The sequence below is a fragment of the Octopus sinensis genome, linkage group LG18 (assembly GCF_006345805.1).
Source record: "Octopus sinensis linkage group LG18, ASM634580v1, whole genome shotgun sequence".
Lineage (NCBI taxonomy): Eukaryota > Metazoa > Mollusca > Cephalopoda > Octopoda > Octopodidae > Octopus > Octopus sinensis.
The window spans coordinates 32,539,662-32,547,841 of record NC_043014.1 but is presented as its reverse complement, the minus strand read 5'-3'; the positions used below and the strand labels follow the sequence as shown (position 1 = coordinate 32,547,841).

Sequence of the window (8,180 nt, the reverse complement as noted above, 5' to 3'; positions counted from 1 at the left end):
TACTATGAACATTTACTTACCTAATTCTCCAGTCTTTCTGCTAAATTCATATATTTTTATACTCATTTCTAAAACTATGTTATAAATTATTTGATTCCTTTGCAACTAACTCTTTTACTTGTTTCAGTCATTTGACTGCAGCCATGCTGGAGCACCACCTTTAGTCGAGCACATCGACCCCAGGTCTTATTCTTTGTAAGCCTAGTACTTATTCTATCAGTCTCTTTTGCTGAACCACTAAGTTATGGAGACATAAACACATCAGCCTTGGTTGTCAAGTGATGTTGGGGGGGACAAACACAGACACACAAACATATACTCACTCACGTACATACATATATATATATATATATATATATATATATATATATATACATATATACGACGGGATTCTTTCAGTTTCCATCTACCAAATCCACTCACAAGGCTTTGGTCGGCCCAAAGCTATAGTAGAAGACACTCGCCGAAGGTGCAACGTAGTGAGATTGAACCCAGAACCGTGTGGTTGGTAAACAAGCTACTTACCACACAGCCACTCCTACACCTATAAAGTGTGTGATGCTTACAGCACCTAGGTTTCCCAAGTGGTCACCATTCTAAGTACTAACTAAGCTCAACGTTGCTTAACTTCGATGATCGGACGAAAACCGGTGCTTTCAACGTGATATGGTCGTAGTTTAAAATTTATTATTCTTTAAATTTATTTATTATTAACATCATATGTTTAATTTGAAACAATAACATTTGTTACATCAAATAAAGGCCTACTCAATTTCATCTCCTTAATGAAAGGATGACAGTAACATATTAACCATTAAACAATTGTAAACCCAATGATTGTAATTTCATCAGTTGGAGTATAATTCTAACGATTCCTTGCTGCCTATTACAAGACATGATTTAAATTGACAATTTTTTCATAATTTCATTCACACGATGAGATTATGAAGCTCCTGAAATGTTAATGTTAATTTTCCAATCAAAACACAAGGGCTAATTTGGAAATATGAAATACGGAAAATCATTACTGAAAAAAAAATTAAACTTTTGTGCAGCTGTGTCTACAAATATATATACTTGTTAGACTGTAGACACAGCTGCACAAAAGTTTAATTTTTTTTTCAGTAATGATTTTCCGTATTTCATATTTCCAAATTAGCCCTTGTGTTTTGATTGGAAAATTAACATTAACATTTCAGGAGCTTCATAATCTCATCTTGTGAATGAAATTATGAAAAAATCGTAATGGAAATGGTAAGCTGGAGAGCTGCACCAGGTTCCAGTCTAAATTTGGCTTCGTTTCTATGGGCCGACACCCTTCCTAACGCCAACCACTCTGAGAGTGTAATGGGTGCCTTTTACATGTCACCAGCATGGTAGTTGTTACATGTCATTGGCACCAGCTGCAGCCATTTCACTCAGCTTGACAAGTCTTCTCAAGCACAGCAAATTACCAAAGGTTACAATCACTTGTCATCACCTCTGGGAGACTCAACATTCAAAAATCATGCTTCACCACTTCATCTCATGACTTCCTGAGTCTACCTCTTCCACAGGTTTCCTTCACAGTAAGAGATCAATACTTCTTTATGCAGCTGTCCTCATCCATACACATCACATGACCATGCCAGTGCAGACATCTTTCTTGCACACCACGTCTGATGTTTCTTATGCTCAATTTTTCTCTTAAGATGCTGACACTCAGTCATACATGCACACTGACATTACACACCCAACAGAGAATTCTAGATTCATTTCGTTCAAGCTTTATATATGTAGGAATTGAACGCCTATTTTGTATATCTTAAACTACCTCTGATGAAATTCAACTTTCAAATAATTTAAAATTTTATCAATCAATTTTCTGGAGGTCTTGAATTGAAACAGCTGTAAGGGGTGTTTGTCAATTTTTTAATTAATAAATAATAATTTATTAATTACCTCTGTATTTCCTTATCTTATATATATATATACATATCTATAATGATAATAATATTAGGGAATATGATTCCAAACTTACAGGGAAAAATTCAGTTTAGTAATACTAAATCAAATTTCATAATATATAATACATGTATATAAATTAGAGTATATCATTGTTGAATTGCTATGTGGTGGTTCTTCTCTAATTTATACACACACACACACATATATATAAATAATTTAAATTTTATTCCTGATAAACTTTTGTTTATTCAGTTATTACTTGTACTCTATGAGCATAGTGTACCTGCATACCCATGCCTAGGGATAGCACAGGTAAATGATACCGGTAGTAAGAATGGATATTCTTATCCCTTAGACAGTTATTCCAACCACTAACTCTGCTTACCTTATATAAATACACACACACACATATTTATATGATAGACTCCATTGTCATATTTGTTGCATGACGGCTGAAGAATTTTACTTTTTCCTCCTTTTCTTTTCCTTTTTCAGGATGATCTTGACAAAAAGTGGAGTAAGCAAAATCCTTGGACAACCCAGACTGATTTACTTAAAGTGGAAATAGTTTGTGTGGGGCAACACAAAGCTGCACTGTCCTTGGTTTGTGTTTGAGGCAGAGTCAACTTCCTTGAAGTATCTGTGACACAGTTTTGTGTCACACATTCATTGACTGTTCCTGGTCCTTCCACCTCATTAATTTCTGTTGCTGTTGCTCATGCATTCAGTCCCTATTTTTTTCCCCCACAGGTTATGTAAAATGACTCTAATTGCAATTTTTTCACCACTCATTATCAAAGCTGTAAAGTAAGGAATAAACGAGGTTGGTGCTGAAAAGTTTCTGACTTTAAGGATATTGCAATAGGGCTGGTTGGAGGACCAACCTTCTGAGTTCTTTTACAGGGCTTAGAAAAACTAAAGGACCACTTAATAAGTGTGTAAATCTGAGAGGGAAATATATTGAATAAAATCATAATTAACTAACATTCCTGTATTTTCTCTTACCTAAAGCCAAGAATTTTCCAGCACCCACTCACATATATATATGAGGGTGCTGAAGGGTATTACAAAATGGTTGGTTGGAGGCCCAACCTTCCGAGTTCTTTTACAGGGCTTAGAAAAGCTGAAGGACTGCAGCAATCAATGAGTGAATCTGACAGGGGAATATATTGAATAAAATCACAATTAACTGATCCTCCTGTATTTTCTTTTACCCAAAACCAGGAACTTTTCAGCACTCCCTTTATCAAAATAAAAAATAAACTATTCAGCAACGATTGGACAACAATTTTTTTATCCAATTAATGATATAACATGGAGATAAGAGTTGCTAAAAATCATTCAAGAAAATCCCAAAAAGTCTTTTGACTTAATCTGCTACACACACACACACCACACACACACACACACACACACACACACACACACATACACACACAAACACATAAACACACAGAGAGCATGTATATACATATATGTGTGTGTTTGTAAGTGAAAACATTCATATCTCAGTATGGCTAAATGGTTATACATATCCATGTTATGCCTTACCTTTATATAGTTCATATCATTAATCACTCTTTTGACCATATTACTGTCAACTTGGATGGTTAATCACTCTGTTAGATCTGTCTGTGTCTGAGTATTTCTTTCTCACCCATTCCTTTCATTCAAGCTTCTCACTTTAGTACTTATATGTTCCCCTTCTTTTCAGCATGAGAATGCCATTAACATTTGGCACACACTTCTGAGTTATTTCTTATACACTGCCTGACAATCTCCCCTGCGAAAAACAGAATTTCATGGAAGCACACATTTCCTTCATTTCAGCCATTGTAAAAATCTATGAACATAGGAGAAGCACTGCAAAACAAAGACATACAATGTGACAGTATGACTTAACTCGATGCTGCTGGTTGGCAGGCTGATGCCTGGGGATTGCATCAAGTGGGTTTTAGTGGAGGAAGCCAGAACTACAACAGGTTTGCCCCACGGAGAACATTTCTGGTTACTTTTGGGTAGTCCTCGTACATACGTACACACATATACACAAACATACATAGATACATATATGCAAGCGTACACAGATACATACATGGTTGCATGGGGCTGTTGTAGAAGACTCTTGCCCAAAGTGTTATACAGTGGGACTGAACCCCCAAACCATCCAGCTGGAAAGAAAACTTCTTAACTATACAATCCTGATTGAATCTATCTATCTATCTATCTATCTATCTATCTATCTATCTATCTATCTATCTATCTATCTATCTATCTATCTATCTATCTAGCTAGCTAGCTATCCATGTGTTCATATGTATATGTGTATGTACATGTATATGTTTGTGCATATGTATGTGTGGGTACCTATATATATATATATATATGTGTGTGTGTGTGTATATATATATACATATACATACATATATATGTGTGTATATATATATACACATATACATATATATGATATATATGTATATATATGTATGTATATATATATGTATATATACATATATATAAATTGGGTGTATTTGTGCATGTGTGTGTGTGTGTGTGTGTGTGTGTGTGTGTGGTGTGTGTGTGTGTAAATATATTACACCTGAAGATGAGCAGAGATGAAACATGAAATGAAATGCAGAAGATAAAAAGAACACACATAGTGTTGAGAGTAATTTGACTTTGTCAACAAAAGAAAACAAGCAATGGCAAATAATAACAAAAAACGAAAATCATCTCAGCAGTTAGTTTGAACAAAGTGAAGGCTAGAAAATAAATTAAAGTGCAACAAAATAAATAAATAAATAAACATACTGATTACTTATCAATAGATATATCTTCTGTTCAGTAAAAATATACAAAATAACAAACAGAAATGAAACTAACAAAACATAAGCTGTGTTATATTATTGTTTGTTTTGATCAAGGTTATGCATGATGAATTAGAACTATGGGGAAAGAAAGGTTCAACTGTCATGAAGTGTGTGTAGGTTGTTATGTTACAGATCTTGCCCTGTTTTGTCTGAGTATGGGAAAGAGATGGAGAAGATTGCTCTCTTTCCCTCTCTCACTTACTCCCTTTTTTCTCTCTCACTTTTTCTCTCTGTATGTCTATCCATCCATCCATCCATCCATCTATCTATCTATCTATCTATCTATCTATCTATCTATCTATCTATCTATCTATCTATCTATCTATCTATCACCTTGGTTTTGTGAGCCGAGGAGCTGTAATGCTGCTGAAGAAAAATCCAAACAAGGGGGGCATGATAGATAACTTTAGGCCCACTCAGTGCAGATTTGAACATTTTGGCCAAGGTGTTAGCCAAGAGGTTGGCACTTGTTATTGAAGAACTGGTCAACAGGGTGCAAACGTGCACCGTGCCAGGCCGGAGCATCCATAACAACCTCTATCTGATGTGCTACATCATAGACAGGGTAGTTAAAGGACCTGGCTTGGGTGGGGCACTGATCAATTTGGATCACTCAAAAGCTTTTGATAGGGTAGACCACCGATACTTGGAGGCTGTTCTCATAGCGGCTGGTTATGGTCCTGTCTTCCACAGCTGGATAGCTGCCTTGTACAGAGGCATCCGTTTGGTAATTCATGTGAATGGACATCTATTGAGACCTTTCGACATTGCATGCTCAGTCTGTCAGGGATGCCCCCTCTTGTTGCTTCTGTACATATTGACTCTCGAGCCACTACTGAGGAAGCTGGTGATGCTGAGGGGTATCCCGCGGGAATTGGGATGTGGGATGAGTGTTTCTGCATACATGGACGATGTCACTATCATAGTGTCTAACCAGGAGCACATCAAGATGGTCGGTGAGACACAGAAAGACTATGAAGCGGTAATAGGAGCTAAAATCAACTGGGAAAAGTCAGTGAGTTTGCAGCTCAGCACCTGGAGAAGCAAGCCCATGCCATCCATGGTCGAGTTGCTCAGGGTCGGGTTTGGTCCAGACCTCCAAATGGAGAAGAACTGGAATGATATAATGAGTAGGGTGGTCACTCTCCCACAGCAATGGGTGAGAGTGACCACCCTGCTTCTTGTGAAAAGGACACGTTCTGATGGTCAGGTAATCCATTTTCTGCCAACAGCCATTAAAAGGAGGGCTGGGCATGCCATGGTTGATGATGCACTGACACGCACTGAAATTGTGACATCTCCGGTGAACAGGTGTGGTCACTGTTACTGAGATGTGCTTTCCTGTAGCTTGTCGCCATGATGGAAATACAGTCATGGATCAAAAAGAGGCCAACGAAGGGCAAATGGCACCACGAGTGTCGCGTTGCTCTCGAGCAGATATGCCATCCCAGGTTCACCTTGTGCTGCCGTAACACAACCAAAGCATTGTATAGGGGATTAGTGGAAGGGAGGTATGATAATGATCTTGGGGTTAACCTGGGCATCGATGAGAAATACCTGACCCACCTGTTCAAGATGACTTTTGGGCCTTTGGGCTATGAACAACTTCCAGAGATCCTAGGCCTGGCAGCGCTATTGAGAAGCACTACCCATTTGGGATAAGCTTTTCTGGCATGGCTCGAGAAATATGGGACTGACCTACCCGAGATGCAGTCAGAGCGACAAAGCCGTTCTGCATGCACTCGTACAGTGTCCAATCATTTCCAACCTGTGGGCCTATGTCGAATGACTGTTATCATGTGTGGGATGAGTCAGTTTCTCAACTGAGTCTATCGTGAATATTGTCATGCTTCCTTCCTTGAAACGGGAAGGAAGAGCCATTTTCATCGTACTTGTGGCTATGGCAAAAAAATGTGTATGGTGGATGCGTCTGAAAGGTCTAGAGACAAACACTTTCCTCTCTGGTGAATCTCCCATCAACTTCTTCAAGTATCACTTGAAGTGGAAGGTGAGAGTAGGGAGAGAAGTTTTGTCTAGGGAATGTTTCAAAAAAAGATGGGTGAAAGTAGCAAGGATGGCATGTGTGACTGACGGATCCACCTTGAGCATAATCCTATGAACCAGAAAAAGAAAGGAAAAAAGAGAGTCACTGTAATGTGTTTTTTGCATGACATTATTGCCTGAGGTTACTGTGGTCTTTTCCATAGGCTTTTCTTTCCGCAGATAAACCTAATCTGTTTCCCATTTTACACTATGACACTTCTGTGACACACAATCCCTATTGATTGATTTTTTTTTTAACACAATCCCTTTTGACTGAAATTCTACACCCCACTATTTTTTTCTTTCCTTCCCAAAAAGAAAAGCTCTACTTGGTATTTTGTCCCCCCTGTGTTCAACCCTGTGTGGCCAATAACGAAACATATCTATATCTATCTATCTATCTATCTATCTATCTATCTATCTATCTATCTATCTATCATATATCTTAGACTTCCAGGCCTTAACAGAATTCAAGACTAGCTGCTCCTGGGGGTTCTTCTATGCTGATGAGCTTGTTTTTTATAGCTACCTGACCTAGAGAAGAAATTTCAGGTATGGAAGCAATGCCTGGAATCTAAGGAAACAGACAAATTACTTGTACTTTCAGAGAGATGGCCCTGCTTGATATATTAGAGGGGTATTAATAGAAACTCTATATGTTGTACCCAATGCAAACTTTGGACACATAAGAGGTGTAGCAGTATCATAGGACGGTTAACAGAGAAAATAGTCTCTGTGTGTGGCAAATATACAAGTATAGTAAGCACAAAATAGGCAATAGACTCCCTCAAATGTCTGGTGGGGTGGGGGGGTCCTTAGAAGTAGTAGATCGCTTCTGTTACTCAGAAGACCAAGTTAGCATTGGAAGAGGAAGTTCTGAACGTGTAACTCCTTGAATAATGAACTGGGCCAAGTTCAGAGAGCTTCTACCTTTGTTTGTTACTAATGGCTTTTCCCTCAGAATGAAAGGTAGATTGTATGATGGTTATGTACACACAGCTATGTTACATGGCAGGGAAACATGGGCTGTGATGACAGAAGACTTACAAAGGCTTGAAAGAAATGAGGCAAGCATGCTTCCCTGGATGGGTAATGTCAGTGTGCACAAGGCGGCGAGCTGGCAGAAACGCTAGCACGCCAGGCGAAATGCTTAGCGGTATTTCGTCTGCCGCTACGTTCTGAGTTCAAATTCCACCAAGGTCGACTTTGCCTTTAATCCTTTTGGGGTCAATTAAATAAGTACCAGTTATGCACTGGAGTCGATATAATCGACTTGATCCATTTGTCTGTCCTTGTTTATCCTCTCTGTGTTTAGTCCCT

At 38.3% G+C, this 8,180-nt stretch overlaps 1 pseudogene; it reads right to left on the bottom strand.

The window, feature by feature from the left end:
- Positions 1 to 559: 559 nt before the first annotated feature.
- On the bottom strand, positions 560 to 678 carry LOC115221858 (annotated as a pseudogene).
- Positions 679 to 8,180: the final 7,502 nt, after the last annotated feature.